The following is a 23,407-nucleotide window of genomic DNA, read 5'->3' on the forward strand; positions in this document are numbered from 1 at the left end:
AAGCCTGAACAGACCCATAACCAGTAAGGAGATTGAAACAGTCATTAAAAATCTCCAAACAAACAAAAGCCCAGGACCAGACGGCTTCCCAGGGGAATTCTACTAAACATTTAAAGAAGAACTAATTCATATTCTCCTGAAACTGTTCCAAAAAATAGAAATGGAAGGAAAACTTCCAAACTCATTGTATGAGGCCAGCATCACCTTGATCCCAAAACCAGACAAGGATCCCATCAAAAAAGAGAGCTATAGACCAATATCCTTGATGAACACAGATGCGAAAATACTCAACAAAATACTACCCAATAGGATTCAACAGTACATTAAAAGGATTATTCACCACGACCAAGTGGGATTTATTCCAGGGCTGCAAGGTTGGTTCAACATCCACAAATCAGTCAATGTGATACAACACATCAATAAAAGAAAGAACAAGAACCATATGATACTCTCAATAGATGCTGAAAAAGCATTTGACAAAGTACAGCATCCCTTCCTGATCAAAACTCTTCAAAGTGTAGGGATAGAGGGCACATACCTCAATATCATCAAAGCCATCTATGAAAAACCCACCGCAAATATCATTCTCAATGGAGAAAACCTGAAAGCTTTTCTGCTAAGGTCAGGAACACGGCAAGGATGTCCATTAACACAACTGCTATTCAACATAGTACTAGAAGTCCTAGCCTCAGTAATCAGACAACAAAAGGAATTTAAAGGCATCCAAATCGGCGAAGAAGAAGTCAAATTATCACTCTTTGCAGATGATATGATACTATATGTGGAAAACCCAAAAGACTCCACTCCAAAACTGCTAGAGGTTGTACAGGAATTCAGTAAAGTGTCAGGATATAAAATCAATGCACAGAAATCAGTTGCATTTCTCTACCCCAACAGCAAGACAGAAGAAAGAGAAATTAAGCAGTCAATCCCATTTACAATTGCACCCAAAACTATAAGATACCTAGTAATAAACCTAACCAAAGAGACACAGAATCTATACTCAGAAAACTATAAAATACTCATGAAAGAAATTGAGGAAGATACAAAGAAATGGAAAAATGTTCCATGCTCCTGGATTGGAAGAATAAATATTGTGAGAATGTCTATGCTACCTAAAGCAATCTACACATTTAATGCAATTCCTATCAAAGTACCATCCATCTTTTTCAAAGAAATGGAACAAATAATGCTAAAATTTATATGGAACCAGAAAAGACCTCGAATAGCCAAAGGGATATTGAAAAAGAAAGCCAACGTTGGTGGCATCACAATTCCGGACTTCAAGCTCTATTACAAAGCTGTCATCATCAAGACAGCATGGTACTGGCACAAAAACAGACACATAGATCAATGGAATAGAATAGAGAGCCCAGAAATAGACCCTCAACTCTATGGCCAACTAATCTTCGACAAAGCAGGAAAGAATGTCCAATGGAAAAAAGACAGCCTCTTCAATAAATGGTGCTGGGAAAATTGGACAGCCAAATGCAGAAAAATGAAATTGGACCATTTCCTTACACCACACACAAAAATAGACTCAAAATGGATGAAGGACCTCAGTGTGAGAAAGGAATCCATCAAAATCCTTGAGGAGAACACAGGCAGCAACCTCTTCGACCTCAGCCGCAGCAACATCTTCCTAGGAACAACGGCAAAGGCAAGGGAAGCAATGGCAAAAATGAACTATTGGGATTTCATCAAGATCAAAAGCTTTTGCACAGCAAAGGAACCAGTTAACAAAATCAAAAGACAGCTGACAGAATGGGAGAAGATATTTGCAAATGACATATCAGATAAAGGACTATTGTCCAGAATGTATAAAGAACTTAGCAAACTCAACACCCTAAGAACAAATAATCCAATCAAGAAATGGGCAGAGGACATGAACAGACATTTCTGCAAAGAAGACATCCAGATGGCCATAGACACATGAAAAAGTGCTCCATATCACTCGGCATCAGGGAAATACAAATCAAAACCACAATGAGATATCACCTCACACCAGTCAGAATGGCTAAAATCAACAAGTCAGGAAATGACAGATGCTGGCGAGGATGCGGAGAAAGGGGAACCCTACTCCACTGTTGGTGGGAATGCAAGCTGGTGCAGCCACTCTGGAAAACAGCATGGAGGTTCCTCAAAATGTTGAAAATAGAACTGCCTTATGACCCAGCAATTGCACTATTGGGTATTTACCCTAAAGATACAAACGTAGTGATCTAAAGGGGCACGTGCACCCGAATGTTTATAGCAGCAATGTCCACAATAGCCAAACTATGGAAAGAACCTAGATGTCCATCAACAGATGAATGGATCAGGAAGATGTGGTATATATACACAATGGAATACTATGCAGCCATCAAAAGAAATGAAATCTTGCCATTTGCGACAACATGGATGGAACTAGAGCGTATCATGCTTAGCGAAATAAGTCAAGCAGAGAAAGACAACTATCATATGATCTCCCTGATATGAGGAAGTGGTGATGCAACATGGAGGCTTAAGTGGGTAGGAGATGGATAAATGAAACAAGATGGGATTGGGAGGGTGACAAACCATAAGTGACTCTTAATCTCACAAAACAAACTTAGGGTTGCTGGGGGGAGGGGGTTTGGGAGAAGGGGGTGGGATTATGGACATTGGGGAGGGTATGTGCTTTGGTGAGTGCTGTGAAGTGTGTAAACCTGGTGATTCACAGACCTGTACCCCTGGGGATAAAAATATATGTTTATAAAAAATAAAAAATTTAAAAATAAAAATAGATCTTCCCTATGACCCTACCATTGCACTCCTGGGTATTTACCCCAAAGATACAGATGTAGTGATAAGAAGGGCCATCTGTACCCCAATGTTTATAGCAGCAATGGCCACAGTTGCCAAACTATGGAAAGAACCAAGATGCCCTTCAACGGACGAATGGATAAGGAAGGTGTGGTCCATATATACTATGGAGTAATATGCCTCCATCAGAAAGGACTGGAGAGTTTTTAAGTGCTGGGCTGAGGTAGTGGAAAAGCACCAGAGTATATTAGTCAGTGTGATTGAGCCATCTGTGTTTGCTAATTAGTGTCGATTAAAGAGGTCCTTACCTTCCCTCAGAGGGAGATAGGGGTGCTAGCTTTTTTGATGACTATATTTCAAAGGGATGGTTCCTAGATCTTTGAAAAAGGCATTCCTATGCTGTAAAACTGGCTGGAGGCTGGGAGGAAATTTACATCTCAAAGGACAGAAAAACAATTTACAATGGAAAGTTTTCCAAAGTAAATATTCTAAGAAGAGGGGAGTCCAGGACAAGAAGAAACCGGCCACAAGTTTCATCAAACTGATGGGAATGTTAAGATGTTTGAAGTTGTTTTCATTGAATGGCTTATTGCTCTAGATGCACCACTCCCTAGGATTTTATGAGAGAACAGGAAGGTGCTTTGCAAAAGTCAAGTCTCTTCAGAGTACCAATCTGGCAGAAACTCTCAAAAGCCTCTCTCCTATCTGATCATTTCCATCCCCTAACGTCCAAACATTCACATTGTTCTTCCAGGACAACGCATCTTAATACCCTTAACGGAGCCCAGATTTGAACAAAGAAGTTAATTGGGTTGTAGGTACCTGGTCACTCCTGCTTTCATTCTGCAGCAGCATAGAAGCCTCTGAGGTAAGATACCACGCTAGTAATTTCCTTTTAATGTTTTGAAATGTATTTTTAATGATAGAGGAGTTAAAAATATAATTCCAACATAAGCGCAAAATACAAACTAATGTCTCAAAAAGTTAAATTGCCACATTCAGTATCCATTCCCTACATTCAAATCACTTATATTTAATTGTCAAGTGTTACATAAGAGTCTTTTTAATTTGCTACCTCTATGTCTGTTATGTGGACAAAATGATACAAGAAGACGTAGCGATATGGGAAGCCATCAATTAACCTGATGATGCTGTTGGTCATCAGTGTGCTTCTGTTAGTATATCATGATTCCTTTCATTTGTTTGTTTGTTTGTTTCCAGTCATTGCTTTCCAGTGTTGAGGAGCCAATAGAATTCTATGTATGTATGCTGTCAGCCACAAGAATGTATCACAATTCTTAAACCGGATTTAGAGATTTAAAACGAACTAATGTAGAATTGAGCAAAATCCCTAGCTGACCCAATCACATACTGGAGACATGGGAATAATTGTATTTCTGAAAATATTCTCTAAGAAATACAGAGCTATCACAATTCTACAAACCAAATATTGGAGGTACTTTCTGGACCTGGTCACAAGGAGGAGAAACCCAATCATGTAAGTCTTACTCAGTTATTGAGAGAGGTCAAATCTGGCAGAAGAATAGTACCTGGGTTTGTAGGACATTGTATAGGAAAGGAGGAAGCTATACAGAGAAAGTTCTATAAGTCTCCAGAGAAGTCCCTTTGACTCACTCTTTGGGGACCAAACAAACAACCAAACCAAAAAACAGGAATAGGCATACTAAAGTCAAGATTAGAAACATACTTAAAATAATAAGAAATAACTGTAAGTCCCTTTGCTACATGTATTTTGTGATTTTTGTTTTGTTTTGTTTTGAGTATTAACAGTTTTGCTTTCTGTATTTTATTGGATCAAAGAAAAAGAAACATTAAAAGTGCAATGAGCAACTTCTGTTTATAAAACTTGAATGTACTGGGTGTGATGAAAAAATAATGAATACTGTTATGCTGAAAATAAATAAATTTAATTAAAAAAATAAAAAATAAAACTTGAATGACACAAATGATTTTGTTATCTCAAAGAATACAAATAAATAAAGATGAGTTATTGTTTTGCAGAAAAAAAATAATGGTTTTATTTGAACTGTCTTTAATGAAGACAATAAAGGATTATCCTGAAGAAAATTCTCACCTGCTCAGTATCTACCCTGCAAGCACATCCAATTCATTAAGGTTCAGATTAAGTCATAAGGAATAGTCGACCTCTGGACTCTGAGATGTTTAGCCATAAGAACTACCAAAAGGGGTCCAAATGGAGTCCTGATACTAAAGATCATTAAGCCTAGGACTGAGGACCATCTTTTTGAGATACCTATATGTTCATATTTTTTAAATAAGAAAACTGAGTAGTTGAAGTGCTGAGAGCAAAAGGGCAAGGCAATGTCTCTTATTGAAGATTTTCAGATTGCTGAATTAAAATGCTTGTTTCAGTGGAGCAGAGGGATTTAACAGCCAAAATCACAATCAACTATCCGTGAAATGAGACACCCTTTTAAAAATGGCTGGAAGGAAACGCCAATTCCTCCATTTTAAATGCCTACATTGTTTAAAGTAATTGATTCAAACTTTGGAAAACTAACTCAGAATTTTGTAAAATGAACAACCTTAATCCAAATAATCTAAATATGGAGTGGCCTTTATATTTTAAAAAGTAATACTGAGATGTGAACGACTACGTTGCGATTCAGAGTGCTTCACTAGGCAATATAGAATGATTTAAAAGACTCTTTTGACATTTAGAAGAGAATGTTTCAAATAGCAGAAAAGATAATATGAAAGAAACTGATAACTGTGTTACCTGCTGTACTTCACTATACTCTCACAATGTTCCCATCATTCCTTATGCACATTCTTCATCTAGATAACCAACAGAAGTTTCTCTTAAGGCAAATGTCTAGCTTGACATTTGGCACAGGTGATACTTACAAACGCCTTACAGCTTGGCCTCCATCTATGGGACTGATATAAAAGGCAAATTCATACTAAAGTGTGTACTAAGTAACACATTAAGTATTCTTTTCAGAAGTTAGATTCATGGAAAATACAGAGATATAAGGCATGAGTCATACAGGCTATGAAGTTAATGTAAGTAATTCAAATGATGCTTCAGTTATAGGAACACAGGACATTGAAGGATAGACACTATAAATCATCACTATAATTAAAGATTACCTATAACAGTCATTAATTGATATTTATTATGTTAATACAGATTTATAAATTCTTACTTATGTATGCACCCTAAATTTATATGTGGGGGGATGCTAGCTCCTTGTTACAAATACTTTCGTATTTTTTCATAGTCTCTACTATCTTTCCTATTTACTAAAAAATGAAAAAACATTTCCTTTTAATGTTGGTTCATTCAATGAATAAGTTTATAAAATAAACTTATTTTCAATATATGTTTTTACTTTTTTCTATACGAGAACACAAAATCAGCATAGAGCTCTTTAGATTTTCATTCCATCATAGTTACTTATATGTGCAAATACATAGAAAAGTTTAGTCACACAGTTAGGCAGCTAATTGTGTTGAAAATACAATTGCATGCTCACAATGATAATCATGCCCCTAGGGTGTACACTTCTGTTTCAGAGCTATTTTTAGGCCCTCAGGAACTTCAGCCACCTCTTGACTCTTGGAAAACAATGTCAAAATCCAGCTAACTAGATGTGACCTAGCATTTATTTCATAGCCAAAAAACTAAATTTGATCTCAAAGTAATGGTAAGAAAGTAAAAGTTTAAAAGCTGGCAACTGTGAACATGACAAATAGGAAGGTTCCTGCCATCAATTTTCTATGTATACAGTGAATAATTATATTACATATGGAATTGATATTCTTCACAGTAGGAAAATAATCATTTATTGCAACCCTTAACTTGATAGGAACATTTTCTTTCTATTTTCATTGTTGGTAAAAAAAAAAAAAAAAAAAAAAAAAAAAAATATATATATATATATATATATATATATATATATATTTGGCAAGGAAAGATCCTGAGATTATAGTTTTTATCTAGTACCCATGATAAAGTAGATACATTAAAGTGTTAAGAATTTAAGAATGTTCTCCAGGGAGAAAAAGTAAATCCTGAAATTTCTCTATACATATGGCATATTATTTCTTCACTATTCTAGTTCAAATTTTTCATTCTAGAATCAATTCTCTTGTCCATTTTCCCTTCAAAATATCCTCTCTAATCTTATGCAAGACTTTAAAAATTCTCAAGTGGACTCAAACTCTGCATTATTTTTTAAAAATTTCCTTTGTGCATACTGATGTTTAGAAAGAGAAGTTAAAAAAGTATCAAGATTAACTTTTTAAACCAAAATTAACCAAAAACTTTATCAAGAATAATTTTATGTATTTTACATTTTTCTGCACCAATTGATAAATGCAATGGTTTTCTTTCATTTTATTTTGCTATCTTGTACTATAAGATTTTCTGTTTGTAAGTACTTCAGAACATATCAATGTTTCATAATTTTGGTCTGTTATCCTTTTTTTTGGTTTGTTTGTTACTATCATTTATTTTACGGAAGAGCTGCATCGTCATTTGCTTAGGAAAGAAGTTTTAAAAATATGGAAAATAAGATTATTTCCAATAAGAGAATTTAAATGACAGGAATCTAAGACCTCCTTTTCAGCTAGCCATTCTCCAGTAGTGGTACTACACCACATCAATGGCATTTCGAGTGTAATTTCTGTCAGAACATAGGTATCTGAGGGATGAGGATCAATAATGATATCAATTATTTATTTATGGGCCTACTAGGGATCAGGCAGTGTGCTGAGTGCTTTCCAAGCATTATATTTACTCCTTATAAGGAAGCTGCAAGGCAAGCATTATTATTCCCATTGTATAAATTAAAAGCAAAGGCTTAGAACATTTTTCCAAGTTACAAAACTAATAAGTGGTAGAAGTAATATTCCAACTTAAGGATTCACTGTCTTTAATTATCCCTAAATAAAGTGGTATCAAGTGACACTTGAGACAGGAGACCTGAGCATAGGGAAGTGTACCTAATATAGTGTCATGGTACTTTCCTTGACATTTTAAAGGATTCTGAATCCATGTGAATCCAAACTTTTTAGTCACTAAAATCATGATCATGATGATGATGATCATCATCATCATCTCATGTTTTGTTTATAATCATTGCAGTTCAGATTTATTCTTCATAGAGAATTCCTTCTTTATGATTACAGGATTCCTTTTCTGGAAGGTCATGGTCCATTTTGTTAAGTATATAATAGAATATAATATGGGATGGGGCACTTGGGTGGCTCAGTCAGTTGAGATTTAGACATTTCACTTTGCCTCAGGTCATGATCTCCAAGTAGTGTGGCTGAGCCCTGCATGGGGCTCCATGTCAGGCTTCCTGCTCAGCACGGAGTCTTGTTTCTCTCTCTCTCTCTCTCTGCCCCTCCCCTACTTGCACACATAATCTCTCTCTCTCAAGTAAATAAATTAATCTTTTTTTAAAAGTATATGCTATGGAATAGTGCTCTGTGTAAGCCACTAGTCTTTACCGCTCCCTGTAGAGAACCTAAATATTTCTCATATTTCAGGAAATAAAATCATAAAAAAATCTAGAAAAGAACTATCATATGTCAGGATGTAATGAAAGAATGAATGAGCAAATGAATGAATGAATTGAATATCCCTCAAACCCAAATGGATGAAAACAATTTAATTTTTTTCTGAAGGAAGAGAGTTAATATCAAGCACACTTGGGATGTTTCTAGTGTTCTCAAATTCAAACTGAATTTTTAAGAAATTTTATTCACTTTATATAACATCCTATGAGTCATTAAACGCAAATAATTTGACTGTACATTAAATTACTAAATTACTTGGACTTGTAATATACAAGCTATTCCTCATGCCAGTTTTCATTAGAAACTCTCATACCATATTTTGTAATTTAGCCATTATCATCAAATAGATATTGCATGGCTGGTTAAATGGGGCATGATTCCAAGCACACATACACACAAATAAAAATATAGAACAACCACTTCATTGGTAGCTTGCAAAAAATTGAAGATAAGTGAATACATACAGTCCTTATTCTTATCCAATTTTTGAGTATCCAAAATTTAGCCATCCTTTGTCTAGCTATTTGATAATAACTTTGGAAGTCTTCTTTATGTAAAAAGAACTGCAAGAAGTTAAAAATCTATGAAACCATCTCTAATTTCCAGGTGTTGTTTTATAGTTCAAGACAATCCTCATTAACATCCCCACAGTTATGTGCCAGTTGCCCTAAATAGTCTTCCTTAACACAATTTTTTTGAATATTATCTACTCATAAAATTCCCTGCTTTCAAAAATTTCAGGTTTCTTTTCCAATAATAGAGTTTATTCAAAAGTAAGTCCCAAATCATTCACACTGCACAAAGTACTCCATATAAACAGGGTCTAGTTAACTGAGTTGGAAAACTCCATTATGTCACTGACACCAATGGTTCTCAAAATATGGTCCATGGCTTTAGGGACAGGTGTGGTCCCTGGAACCCATTAAGGCATCTGCAAGGTCAAACTATTCTCATAATAATACTTTTATTTGCCTTTTTTGCTCTTATTCTTTCATGAGTTTCCTTGGATTTTTTCCAGAGGCTACATGAAGTGATAACACAACAGATTCAATGCATAAGCAGATATCAAGCTGTCTTCTATTGAGTGCAACATTAAATAGATTCACAAAATGTAAGATAATGCCATGCTTTTCACCAGATAACTTATCCTGAAAATATAGTTATTTTCCATAAAATGTTATTTACTGGAATTATGTTTAATTAGTTATTTCAAAAATAAATATTTTTAAAGTTTCTCAACACATTAATTTCTAATATAGTAACTGTCAATAAATATAATGCATATAGCAAAGGATCTTTGGAGTTTTCAATAATTCTTAAGAATAAATAGTTCTAAGTCCAAAAAGTTTGAGAATTGCTGCTTTTAAGCATCTATCAAAAAAGATAAATACTAATAAACTTATGAATGAGACAGCAACTATCATTCATTGAGTTTGTTCAATCAGCTAGCCATTTTATATACATTACATAATTTAATCTTCTAAAGAACTATAAGCCAGATACTGCTTTTCTCTTTTTATGGGACAAAAATCTACAACTCAGGGTGGTCAGGAGCTTTACCCCGAGGTAATTAGAGGAACCACTGGGCTTTGAAACATGTCTAACTAAATTTGAACTTCAAGTTTTAATTGTAATACTACTCAGCTTCAAGAAAGACTCAAATACTTGTTATATGAACACATGAAAATATCAAAGTCACAAGTCACTAGAAAAATGCAAATTAAAATCCCAAGAAGATACCATTTTATATCCACTATAAGGGCCATAATAAATAAGCCAGGGAATAAGAAATATTAATAAGTGTGTGAAGAAACAAAGAACTCTTATATATTGCTGGTGGGAATGTAAAAGACTTTGTAAAACAGTCTACTAGTCCCTCAAGCGGTTGTACATAGGAGTTACCATATGATCCATTTATTCTATTCCTAGGTATATATTCAAAACAAATGAAGCATATATCCATGCAAAACCTTCTAAACAAATGTTGATAATAGCATTATTCATAATAGCCCCAGTATAGAAACAACCCCAAATGTTCATCAACTGATGAATAATTAATAAAATGTATTATAGTCACACAATGAAATGTTATGCATCCATAAAAAAGAATGAAGATCTGATAGATGTTACAACATGGATAAGCCTCAGAAATATTGTGCTAAATGAGTTGGTTAAGCGTCTTACTCTTGGTTTCAGCTCGGGTCAGGATCTCAGAGTCATGAGATGAAGCCCTACATCTGGCTGATCGGGAAGGCTACTTAAAACTCTCTCCTCTCCCTCTGCCCTTGCTCTCTCAAAAACTAAATTAACTAATTAAACTAAAAAAAATTATGCTAGATGAAATAAGCCATTCACAAAGGACCACATACAATATGATTCCACCTACATGAAAGGTTCTGAAAGGTAAATTTAAAGAGACTGAAAAAAGAAAAAAAAATAGGTAAGTGATTTCCTGGGGCTAGGGGTAGAAGTAAGGAACAACAGTAAGTAGGTACGAAGAATTTTACTGTGGTAATGAAAGTACCCTAAGATTGATTCAGGGTGATAGTTGCACTATTCAGTAAATATACTAAACATCACTGGATTGTATACTTTGAATGCTAAATTTTATGATATATACAATATGTTTCAATAAAGCTGCTTAAAAAATGTCATATGGGCTTATTGACATCTGATAAAAAAGGTCTCTCACTACCAAGTACTGAAAATATTTATAATAGTTAAAGAAATATAACCTATGCATTCAGTGATAATAGGAAAAAGCAGCAAATATAGTGATTGAAAGCTTTACAAATAAAGTGATTAGGGAGAAAACACAAAAATAAGGTCAACACAAAACAAAGATGGGAATAAAAACTTAAATAGAAATGAGTATGATAATGATGAGGCAAAAACCAGAGAGCCAAGCTGATACTGTTACTTCAAAATTCTATGGGCACTTGGATAGCTTGGTCAGTTAAATGGCTGCCTTTGGCTTAGGTAATGATCCCAGGGTCCTCAGATCAAGCCCCATATTGAGCTCCTTGCTTGATGGTCAGCCTGCTTCTCCCTCTCCACTGCTTGTGCTCTCTCTCTCTAATAAATAAGTAAAATCTTCTGAAGGTGGGGTACATGGGTGGCACAGTCTGTTGAGCCTTGGATCATGATCTTAGCCTTGGGTCATGATCTGAGGTTCCTGAGAATGAGCCTTGTGTCAGGCTCCCCACTCAGCAGAGAGTCTGCTCGAGATTCTCTTTCTTTCCTGCTGCCTGTCCCCACTCCTCATGTGCATCTTCTCTTTTTCCCTTAAATGAATAAATAAATATTTAAAGGAATTTCTGAAGGCAGATTGGTACTGAGCAGATTAGAACAACTTTTGTCCAAAGCATTGTGAAAATAAATACATTGAGACTCCAAAATTTTCATTTCCTTTGACCCAGGGATTCTTGCTATGGGAATTTATCATGAAGAAATTATCTTAGATATAGGAAAATGAAAAAAAAATGTTTTGCACAAAATAATTAAAATAGAAATCTTTGTCATTATTTGTTATGATGGAAAAATTGAAAATTACCTACAGTTGTTAAGAAGAATAATTTAAGTAAATTACTGTGCCCACATATGCATTATTATGTAATAATTAAATGGATGTTACCAATGCAATTGTATTAAAGGAAAATACTTATGCCAGAATGTTTAATATCAAAAGCAAAATACAGAATTATACACAGGATGGCCTTAGGTAGAGCAACATAGAAAAAGACTGAAAATTAATATCCCAAAATATATATTTTAAACTTTTAAAACATAAAACTAATTTTTTTTCCTGAGTTCTGAAGGATAAGGGATTAACTATTGTTTTCCTTTTAAAAATTTTTGAGGGAATTCCTAGAATTGTTTAAATTTGCATGTGTTAAATTTATGATGAAGATTGTTTACTTGAATAGTTTTAAAGATATACTGTTAATTTATACATCCATTGAATCGACCCGAACAGAATAAGAATCTTAATTTAAGTTTCTGCTTTTATGTTGGTCTGGAAATATAGGAGTGATTCAAGAAAAAATAATTAAAAAGAAGAAAAAGGAGAAGGAAAAGAAATCCTAGAAACTTAAGAGAAGATACTATTTTGTAGAGACCTAAGGAATCAGGGTCATTTAGTTTAGACAGGTAAGTGTAAGTTGGTATTTCATTGCCTGCAAACATATATAGATGGAAACCCAAGGCAAAACAATGCCAGGCCTCAGTTATTGTAAGATGTATGAAAACAAGATTGAGAGGTAGTGACACTTTAGATAAGGACTAAATTACTTCATGGAAAAGTTTATTACATTTTGGAAGAGACAACTAAAGGACTTAAAGAAATCACTATTCAAAAAGGTTCCTTGACTGTCTCAGTTAACTTACTTTGTTTTAAATTAGGGAGAGAGGGCCTTTGCATAGAGGTGTCAGTGAGTCTTTGGAATCAAATGACATGACTGTGTACCCTGATGTTTTTACTTACATTTACTAATGTTCAGTTTCTTGATCTGATATTATTGGTATATACCTTTACCAACAGAAATTATGACTTTTGTTAAGACAATTAAATGAGCTAACACATGAAACACATACATTCCTAAACACAGTGAGTCACACATGTTAATTGGTTCTTTAAAATTAACCTGTTATTGAGAGCAATTGACTCACAGAAGACTCAGCGAGAAATAAGAAGTAAAACATAAACTTAATTTAGTTAACTATTAAAAAGCAAGTTTGTAAAGATCACATTTATTTCAAAGCAAACAATAGAAAAAATGGCACTGGTATGATTAATATTTAAATCAAACTTGAATTTCTATATCATAAACTTAAAATTGCTATGTCTTAGAAATATTTTGTAGAATCAGTAGGGATCTCAGATTAATGAATTTAGATTTCTTCCTTTGACAAAATAAAAAAATATATATATTGGGAAAGAGAAAGAAGGAAAAGCTGAAATAGAAAGATAGCTGAATAGTAAAGGAAACATAAATAAACCCAGTCAGGATACACTATCATGTCCTGCATGGTTTCTCAACTCCCAAATTGCTTTTACCTCTACAGATGGTATCATAGACACCTTCCTGTTTATGGAAAGTCCAGTCTGGCCTTAGGTTAATTCTAGTTACTAGACTTCTGGTTTACCCATGAGAACATGAGAACTTTCTACTCTATTTTAGTAACCTGAATTCTTCATTGCTAGAGTTCTTTGGTGGATCTCCTCATTACACTGGTCTTTTGCTGGATCTGTCTTAGAATTCTGTCCTTACCTTTGAAATATAGCCCAATAACCAGAGCCTTGCAGACTTCCCTCCTGCTATTGCCATTTGACTTCATAGTTATACTGCATGTACCAATAATGCCAATGATTGTGCACACCTGTTACATATGCATAGTATAGTGTAGGGTTATATTTTGGGGTCTTGGATGACGCTAACTGCTTGCATAAATTACCATATATTATTGACACTACATACATGTTCAAGAAACTCAACTTCCCTTGCCTGATTGTTTTTCTTGACTTATAATATTGGTTGTTATACTGTTTTTCCAAACCCAAATACTGATAGCACCTAAAAGGTCATATCCAGTATATAAAGTTTCAACTCCACTAGGGCATTTTTCCATTGTGTATAGCAATTCCATTTTGTTCAGTTCCAGAGTTAAAACTGAGATTCAGAGAGGCCAAGGAGACATAAGTCCTTCAGGTGATTACGCTCTAATTTTTCCAGAAAATTATGCTATTTTTTCTATAGCATATTTTTAATAGAATATTAGGGTAATGCTAACTGGAATCACCTTAGGAAATATGTCTTTGTGAGCAAAATGGAATCCTGATATCTTTATAAGGACAAGCAGAGAAAACAGTAAATGCTATTGAGTATGAGTTCTGAGTCCTTTCTGAGTACTACCTGTTTTCATGGTGATTGTCAGGGATACTTTTCTGAGACAAACATGCTCATTGATGAGTTAAAGGTAGATGAAAAAAGATGATAAAACCAGTTTCCATTTAGGAAACTATAAACACCTCAGCAACCATCTAATTCCTTATGCCCTCATTCCAGTAAATTATGAGCTATCAAAACTGCACATGTTCTGAAAGTTTACTAAATGCAAATAAAGTCATCTAGTTGCCATGCTGTAACTTGAGATAATAAGGGACTTAAAAAATAAATTCAGTGGAAGCAAAACCTGATATCTTTGGATGTCAGAGGCTATTTTGACTAAGCTCATTTCAAATTAAAACATCAGCAAAATTAAGCTATTAAAGCTCCAAATAAAAAAAGTATTGTTAGTTCTAGGAAGAAATAGGACTAATTGGATACTTATATGCCTCCTAGGCTGTACATCTTAAATGTGTGGCTCATCAGTACTTATTACTAAAGTTGGCAGAAATAATGGACTTAGCAAATTGCATTTCTAGACTTCTCTTTATGCAAAGTGTTTGAGGTCATCTTCCTATTTGAGTCTCAAAATAAAGTCTAAGAAAACAGATGTAAACACACAGACATTAAAATGCATCATTACGTTTGCTGTTACCTTTTCATACTTATTTTTGCAATGATGCATGGTAAATGAGTCTCATAAATTAAAATTCCAATAGGAAATTAACATTTTCTATAGCCTACTTAAGCATATGGAATTGGGTGACTTCATTGGAAAAAAAAATACCAATAATATACAGACTCTTAAAGACAAGTTGAAGGAGATTGAGGATGGCTGCTGAGCCTCGAGGGCTGTTCAGGGCATAGTTTCCCATCACCGGCATTATGTTCAGAAAGGGAAAAATATGTGGAAATTGAATGGTAAGTCTTCAGAAACCATACCGAGATAATTAGTATTCCTGTTACCTTCATGAAGAGACATAATTGTGTGTGTGTGTGTGTGTGATCTATAATGTGCATATTACTTCAAAATAATGAGTTTGCAGTATGAAAAAGGCTTATATCACATGGAAGATCACATGGACTTCAAAAAGAGAACTGAGATTCTAATTCACCTCTATCTGATTCTTAGGTATATGTAGTAGTTCTAGGTCCTAGATTACACTACATTCTTGCAATGAATATTAGTAGTCTAACTGTGCTATGTAGTAAATGATGTTCCGCAAAGTTTCTGGACTAAATCAGTGAAATGCGCTGTTTTTGAAGGTTGGCTTCACGTCTTCATCATTGTTTTCCCAGAGCTCAGAAAAATGGCTGGCATAGATTAATCACTTAATAAAGAAAGTAATTGAATAAATAATTGAGCAAATGAAAAATGCATTCATTTAGAAATGAATTATAAATTCATTATAAATACTAGAATTCAAAATAAGATATTTTAAATCTATGAAATCTCTGGATGGTTCAAATCCATAATTAATGTAGAAATGAGAGAAAAGAGGGGAAATTTTTCTATGTAAAAAAATATTATCTTCCACAGATTCAATAGAATTTTAGAGAACAATGTCATACAAAATGTAAGAAATATCAGTTTCTTACTATGATTGTCAGTAAAGAAGAGCTTCTCCTAATTAATAGTTTAAAACATCTACATGCAATAAAAGAAATGAAATCTATATTACAAATATTGGTCATATAATTTATTAATTCTTTGATTTATTCACTAAGAGAAATGGACTATTTGAGGTACTGTTATGATACAAACTACATCACAGGATCTTTCTTCTTTCTTCTTCAATATTTTAGATTTAGTCTTCAATATTCAGTCATATCTAAAAGATATTATATTTGCTGAATTTGTTTGTTTAGTGACAATTGAATCCAAAGAATTATTTGGATTATTTGTTGATTGAAAACTGTGTGCAAATGCACCAAAGATCTTTCCACAGTATTACTTTAATCACCCAACAAATCTACCATGAGGTCACCATTTTGTACACATGAATATTAAGTTTCAGAAAGCTTAAGCACTTTGCCTAAAGAGACAAAAACAGTCAGTGACAGAGTTGTAAGTCAAGAAAAGCTCTTGTGATTTTCAAATGCAGTAATTTTCATTCTGCCATAATACTTCCACTAATTGATTTTTGTGTGTATTTGTATGTTTCAAATTTAAAAAGTTAAAAAAACAAAAATCCTCCCATTATTTAATTACTTACATAAACCTAAGTTCACACACCCCTACTCTACAATCTTTAACATTGTCTCTCCATGGTTCCAAATCCAAACAGCCTCTTTTTAAAAAGTGTATAATTTCGGGGCGCCTGGGTGGCTCAGTGGGTTAAGGCGCTGCCTTCGGTTCAGGTCATGATCTCAGGGTCCTGGGATCAAGTCCCACATCAGGCTCTCTGCTCAGCAGGGAGCCTGCTTCCCCCTCTCTCTCTGCCCACCTCTCCATCTACTTGTGATCTCTCTCTGTCAAATAAATAAATAAAATCTTTTAAAAAAGTGTATAATTTCTGTAGAAGGAAATATCCTTCAGACAAATTGACCAATGATGCTGGCAACAGACAGAAGGCATGAGGTTTGAAAGCCAGTGGGTATGACCACAGGCTTCTCGGATTCTATCCCTCCTGGTTCTAGTATTCCAGCATTATCCAAATATAAACATGAATGCTTTCTTGCCCACAAGTATCAAGCAAACATGTTTCTTTTATGGAAACTTGAAAGAGTGAAGAAATTCTAGTCCTACACTAACTATACTTAATTTAATAATAGATGTTTTAGGAAGTATATTAATGGTAAGCCACAGGTAAATTTCAAAATAGAGGAGAATGATGGAGTTGAAGAAGAGCAGACAAAGGGGTTAGGATTTTTAGTAACTTTAAGAACATATATGGTGCATAGTCTTTATATTTTCAGGCATAGAATTTTTGTTGGAATTCTCAACCACAAGTGCTTCTGTTGAGATAATATTGTCACTAAATAATAATATGTGATGGGAACAAAAGCAAAATGCCAGAAGACACAATAAAGGCTAGGATGTTGTTTAGAGACAATTTGGCCTGCTGCAGCAGAATTTGTGAATGGCTTCTACAAAATCTACGCTATCATAAAAACACCAAATCTACATTGCCTCTGAAAAATATTAACCAAAAGTATCAAAGATAAAAATGCTTATTTATATGTTGGCTGATGACTGAGGTTAAATCAGGAAGTATGAATGGCTGATAGACTCTTTTATGTCATTATTCTTACCATTTCTGAGAGGAAATATTATATTATATTATATTATATTATATTATATTATATTATATTATTATTAATAGTTTGAAACCATTTCCAAGCTGTTAAGAGGAAGTCTTTCCCCTTTAAATAAATATGAGAAATACCTATTTTTCAGAAGAAATGTACTCAAAAAAGCTGGAAACTTGGGAATTTGGTATTACCTAAAAAAAAAAAAAAAGGTGTGATTTTACTTTGTTAAGTAGCATCTGGTTGAGTTTTTCATGAAGGTGTAAGACTAAATTTTTTGGAAGTCCCCTATATAATGACAAGCTGTGTATAAAGAAAAAAGAAGTAAGCAGAAGGAAGCTTCTGAATCATACTAAAACATCCAGCATCTAAACTAAAATGCTAACAGATGCATTAAAACTATAACCTCTTTTCCTCATATTAGAAAATATGTACAAAACATCCTCCAATTTGTTGCAATGTAGCCAATTAAATGGCATAATAAGTATATTTAAGTATATTTGTAATAATTATTACTAGGTAGCTTGTCTCATGATAGAAGTTTTGAATGCCTGTAACAACTGAATCAGAGACTTTTGCTTGTAACTTTATGATAGACAATTTGAATTACTAGATTACTACAAAATAATTTTCATAAAATACTGTTTTTACCATATTTCTCAGATATAAATAAGAAAAAAGATAAATTGAGGAAGGATAAAAGGAAGAGTTGCAGCTAACTATGGAAGAAGGCAAGATTGCCTTTGTGGGTACTTGTCCATATTAGCATTGCAACTTGACTTCTAGAATTAGGTAAGAGAAAAATGAAGATGATGAAACTAAAATCTTCATTATGTATACCTAAGACTCTGGAATGGGGCTAATGTGGTCTGAGATCTGCAGAAGCAAGTATCATAATTGTCAGTATGTCTTGCAGTAGGTGAATTGATTAATAGACTATGATACATCCAGGCAATGGAATATTAGTTACATATATGACATTCTGGAAAGGGCAAAACTATGGAGACAGTAAAAGGTCTGTGGCTGCTCAGGGTTAGGAGAAAGGGTAGAACAAATTAGCAGAGTACAGAAGATTTTTATGGTAGTGAAACTACTCTGTATGTTGTAATGGTGGGTCATGTTCTTACACATTTGTCCAAATCCATAAAACATACAACACCAAAGGTGAATCCCAATGCAAACTATAAACTTTGGGTGCTCATGATGGCCAATGCAGATCTATCAATTGCAATAAATCTATTTCTCTGGTGAGGGATATTGATAATGGAGGAAGTTATGCATGTGTCAGGTCAGGAAGTAATGGAAAAATCTCTGTACCATCTCAGAGTTGCTGTGAAACTAAAACTGTTCTTAAAAACAACAACAGCAGCAGCAGCAGCAATCAGTGAGTTGGGAAAATGATATGAAGAAATTATCTGTTTTACAGTACATGAAAAAGTATGAAATATTATGGAAACTTGAGGTTAAAAATATGGTGGATAACATGAGAACATCTTCATGTATAAAATCAAATTCTCAAAAGGAAAGAATGGAAAAGCAAGAATGGAAAACATTAAAAGTTTGAGTAGAGAATAACTAGGAATTTTCTGAAACTCATTAAAAATATCATTTCACAGATAAGAAAAATATATACCAAGTAGTAAATAAAATAAAAATAAAAACATAATTAAGAATATCATACTGAAACTGTAATACGACAAAGACAAAAAAAAAATCTTAAAAGCACCAAGAGCACCTAAAAATTAAAAAGAACTAGTCTGGGAGCAAACTTAGAATGGAATACTGACTATTAAGTCTTTGCCTCCTCCACCTATTCTTTCCTCAGTGCTTTACTGCTAACATGAAGACATAATAACTCCATTTTAGGTAAAATGTGCTGGTAGAATTAATTACTCAATCAACCAATCAATTAATCTATATGTTTTTTTTTTTCTTTAGTCAGCCCTAGAACAATAGTTAAAAGAACAGGCTTTGAAGAACAGACTTGTATTTCAACATTGATCCTATCTCTTAATTAACTATTTATTAGCATACATTTAAGCAAGTCACATAATCCCAGTGAACTTCAGTTTCTTCAAGTATAAAAGGTATATTATTCTATGATAGCATTTTTGTGGGGCTTTTCCCTGGACATAGAAAACAAAATACATGGGACGTCTCAGGTGGACCCATATTAAATTATCTTATGCATTAAATAGTTGAGTATCAGTTGTTTTATTTAGGCTAACTTAATACTGAAATGGTAAATCTGGTTTTGATTAAAGAATCAGGTTTACTTTTAAGTTGGTATACAATACAATACTAGTAATCTACTAATACTACAATACTACTAATCAAGTTTACTTTTAAGTTGGTATACAATACAGTACTATTTTTTATTTATTTATTTTTTTTAGTAAGCTCTATGCCCAATGTGGAGCTTGAACTCATGATCCCTAGATCAAGAATTGTGGGCTCTGAAGCTAAGCTAGTCAGTTGCCTTATGACAAGTTTCTTTTTTGCTTTTGGGGTTTTTTTTAAAGATTTATTTATTTATTTGAGAGACATAGAGGGAGAGAGAGAGAGCATCAATGGGAGGGACTGAGGAAAAAGGTCAGTGGGAAAGGGAGAGGGAATCTTAAGTAGACCCCATGCTGAACGTGGAGCTTGACTCGGGGCACAATTCCATGACCCTGAGATCAAGACCTGAGCCAAAACCAAGAGTAGGGTGCTTAACTGACTACACCATCTGGGCATGACTAAACAAACTATTTTTTAAAAGGAAAATAAAAGCTACTTTAGAATTAACCTTGCCTTGTACCCTATTAAAGTCTGTAGGGAGTTACTCTATGCATTACACATGTTTACTTTTTAATGATGTGATAAAATTGACTAGAATCAGATTTTATTAGAACGTACCCTAAGTCTAATTATGTAACTACTTTTAAAATTAGGTCATGTATAGACTTCTCAAACAACAAAAACAATGGGGCTACTGCTCTACAGATTTCATAAGGTTTAGGCATGCAGTTCATTGAAATCTATCAAGTATTTCATTGGTACATCAGACAGACTGTTCAGGTGGCCACCATGATACTCTTGATACACCATCTTGAGTTTGAGCATGAATTGTGGACTTGTTTCTAACTAACTAATATGGCAAAATGGGTGGAATGGGGTTGATTATGTGTACATGATTATGCAATTATATTATATAAGATTATAGTCTTGATGAGTCTTTCTTCCTTGCTGGCTGAGAGAAGACAAATAACTGTCTTGGAGAATTCCATATAGCAAGAACTGTTGGTAATGTCTAGGTGTTAAGAGCAACCTTTGGTAGATGGCCCAGAAGATGAAACTGAAGCCCTCAGTCCTACAGCCATGAGGAACTGAATTCTGCCAACAGGCTGAATGAGCTTGAAAGAGAATCTTTCCTTAGTCATATCTCAGATAAGGCCACAGTCCTGTCTGACAGCTTGACTTCTGCTTTGTAAGATTCTAAGAAGTGGATCCAGCTAAGCTTTGTCTGGATTTCTGACCCACAAAAACTATAGAATATTGAATGTATATTGTTTGAAGCTAATAACTCTGTAGTCATACTGTTACTCAGCAACAGACAACTTATATATCTAGAGAGAGAAAAGAAATCACACAGGGGCTTGTGATAGAAAAGGTAGGTTATTCTTTTGAGAACCATTCACAAATTCCAGAACTGCACTAACTTCTGTTTTGGAATAGTTGCAATCTTAAGAAAATTGCATTGTCAAAATGATCTTTAAAGAAATCTTTTCCATAGAAACCATTTCTACTTTGACAATGGTCAAATGAGGAGGCCCTGAGTGGACAATTACTCATATTTTTCAACTCCCCAGGATGCCATGTTCCTCTACCACAACAATGTACGACACTGGTGGTTTGGCATTGTAAGATTCAGTGTAGAATTACTCTGTTTTTAGTGTAAACTGCCCTAGCTAGCAGACATAAATTGGTGTTTTGTCAAGAGCATTCTGTCCAGGTAACTGCAATATCCCTTTTGTGTGTGTGAAATAGTTCAAAGTGATTTAATTGGCTCTGCAGTAAGTATTCTTAGCTGCTCCCCTAAAAGACCCATAGGGTTGTACGTGGGGTCAAGAACCATGGAAGAAAGATTTAGGGCAGAGACAAAAAGGAGGCTGTGGTCTTTCTCCTGTTATTGCTCAAGCAAATAATTGAAGCATTCAATTTTCTCTGAGAAAGAGAGAAACTTTGATTATACTTTTTAGCTTTTGTCCACAAACAAAATGCAAAGCTTAAAAATGTGCTTTCTTGGTTCTGTGGGTGGCTCAGTTATTAAGCATCTGCCTTTGGCTCAGATCATGACCCCAGGGTCTTGAGATCGAGCTCCACATTAGGCTCCCGGCTCTGGAGGGAGCCTGTTTCTCCCTCTTCTTGTATTCCCTCTCTCTCTGTCTCCCTCTGTGTCAAATAAATAAAATCTTTTTTTTTTTTTTTTAATGTGCTTTCTTTCCCATCAAGGAATTGAGTGTTGAACAAATTTACCTGAATGAGGACAAGAAAGATAATTCCTGCCTCTTTGTCATGAATAGAGAACAACTCAAAAAGCAGCTCTAGGCAAAAGGGGAAGGAAGGAAGGAAGGAAGTGAGAGATTTTCACCCTTATTGAAAAAGGATGGGAAATGGAAAGAAACTACTGACAAACAAATGCGTGGTAGAGAAATTGCTGAGGAGTCAATTGGAAAATATTTATTTTTCCCTCATTTCACGGCAACAGATGAAAGAATCAATGCCATCTCAAGAGATTTCAATGGGTGATTGGCTTATTTACATATTAAACAAAAGTTGGAGGATTGTGTTTGGTCTTTGAGTATCCTAAATTTAACAGTATTTACATGTTTCTTCTTTTGAGATTTTACTTAGTGTACTCTACAAGAAAACAAAGCCCATCTATCCACAGAAGGACTCCTCAAGACCCTGTGGGAAAGATTTCGGAGTTTCATTAAAGACAAAACTGCCTGGATAACAACCCTTTGATAACTCAATAGTAAATAGCCATTCTTTAGTGATTACTCAAGTAAACATGAATTAATATACTGTGCCAAATTCTTTGTAAAAAATCATTATTTTCTATGAAAATAAAAAAAAAATTTGATTTTGTACAAAGGACCAACAATGCATTTCCCATTTGTAACAGAAATCTTCTACAAATAAGGGCACATATCTGAAAATTAATCCTCTTGAGGATGTGATAATCACAACCACTCCAATATCAGTTCTTATTTATGGAGAATTTACTGTGTTCCACGTGCCCTGCTATCTCATTTAATATGTACAAGTTATAACAATCCATGAGTTTGGTACTCTTATTTTCCTTGATTTTTCAGAAGAGGAAAGTGAGTCTGGGGGAAGTTACGTAACTTGCCCAAGGTGGCAGAACAGCATGAAGTGAAGTTGAGATTTGAATCAGCAATCCGATTTCTGAGTGCTTACTGTTAAATAACAACTACTTTTCAGGAAATATCTATGAGTCAATGTTGCAAACACAGAAATCTTGTTTTAAATTCAGCCAAGACCTTTTAAGAAGATGGGTGCTTGGTAAGATTCATACCTTCTCTGTAATCAAAAGCTATAAAATTCAAAAATCTAAGTTAGATTTATGGTATGCCATAGGTAGATGGTTGACAGTCTGAATACATTGTAGATAATTACCAAAACAAACAAACAAACAAACAAACACACAAAATCTGTATGCTGCCATATTTAGTAAATGGTAGCTCTGGTGTGGGGATGTCAAGACAATTTTTCAGCCAGGTGAGATGTATAAGGTGATGTTTCCTAAATATGTGTATGAAATCCTCTTACTTTCATCATCTTGTATTTCCTTTCAGTAAGTTCATAATCTATGTTCTTAATATCTTAAATACCTGTCATACACTGTT

At 34.2% G+C, this 23,407-nt stretch overlaps 1 protein-coding gene across 3 annotated transcripts in view; it reads right to left on the bottom strand.

The window, feature by feature from the left end:
- CTNNA3 (catenin alpha 3) overlaps nucleotides 1-23,407 on the bottom strand; it is a 1,840,263-nt gene that overhangs the window by 395,845 nt on the left and 1,421,011 nt on the right. The window lies entirely within an intron of this gene.

This window comes from Mustela nivalis, assembly GCF_964662115.1.
Source record: "Mustela nivalis genome assembly, chromosome: 2".
In the NCBI taxonomy this organism is placed as follows: Eukaryota; Metazoa; Chordata; class Mammalia; order Carnivora; family Mustelidae; genus Mustela; species Mustela nivalis.